Consider the following 770-nt stretch of genomic DNA (forward strand, 5'->3'; position numbering starts at 1 on the left):
TGAGAGAGAGAAAGAGAGAGGCTGTGTATGTATGAATAACTACCGTTTTGCCGCGTTTCTCTATTAACAGTAAAGCCGTGGCTTTGATGTTACCAGCTCCTTGTTGAGAAAGATAATGCAGCTCTTGAGCGATTAAGCTATTTAGTTGATAAAACTGCGAGGCAGCGCTAAAAAGTTTGTTCCTGAATGTCTGAGTGCGGCCGCAACGTGATCTGTGTGTGTGACTGCACTTAACATCAAAATGCTTCTGTTTCACACAAATGCTGGCACAGACGTGCATGTTCAGCTAGAGTCGCTTTGAACTCATTTGAACTGCATCTTCGGAAGTGGAGCTGCGCAGAAAGTTACAAATGTCGTGCACACCGCCACGCGAAATGACGTCACGCGCACTCAAAGCGAACTTCCGCCAACACCGCGATGACGTCATATTTGCCGCGCGCACTCAAAGTGAACTTGCGGACGCTCGAGTATAAATCAGCCTTAAATCAGCCTTGAGCGTGTGTGCGTTAGATACAGTGAAGACAGCGCGTTAGTTTAGAACTCTTCTAATTTTTTTTTTTAATCTTAGAGAGTGTGTTAATTTGTGCAATGATAACCTACCAGCAATGTAAATGATTTTTTAAATATATTAGAATGAGTACATTACAATATAAATTTATTAGAACAAGTACATTATTATTTATGGGCTTAAAAACAAGATGCAAACCAATCAGAATATTGTAGGGTGGGGAGTGCACAATGTAAACATGAAACATATGCCATTACCTATA

General features: G+C 41.0%; 1 protein-coding gene across 1 annotated transcript in view; it reads right to left on the reverse strand.

Moving 5' to 3' along the window:
* The window catches only part of LOC107670045 (probable ATP-dependent RNA helicase DDX4), a 49,505-nt gene that overhangs the window by 6,312 nt on the left and 42,423 nt on the right, over window positions 1-770 (reverse strand). The gene's annotated exons all lie outside the window — the stretch shown is intronic.

Source organism: Sinocyclocheilus anshuiensis, unplaced genomic scaffold (genome assembly GCF_001515605.1).
Source record: "Sinocyclocheilus anshuiensis isolate Anshui unplaced genomic scaffold, SAMN03320099.WGS_v1.1 scaffold664, whole genome shotgun sequence".
NCBI lineage: Eukaryota > Metazoa > Chordata > Actinopteri > Cypriniformes > Cyprinidae > Sinocyclocheilus > Sinocyclocheilus anshuiensis.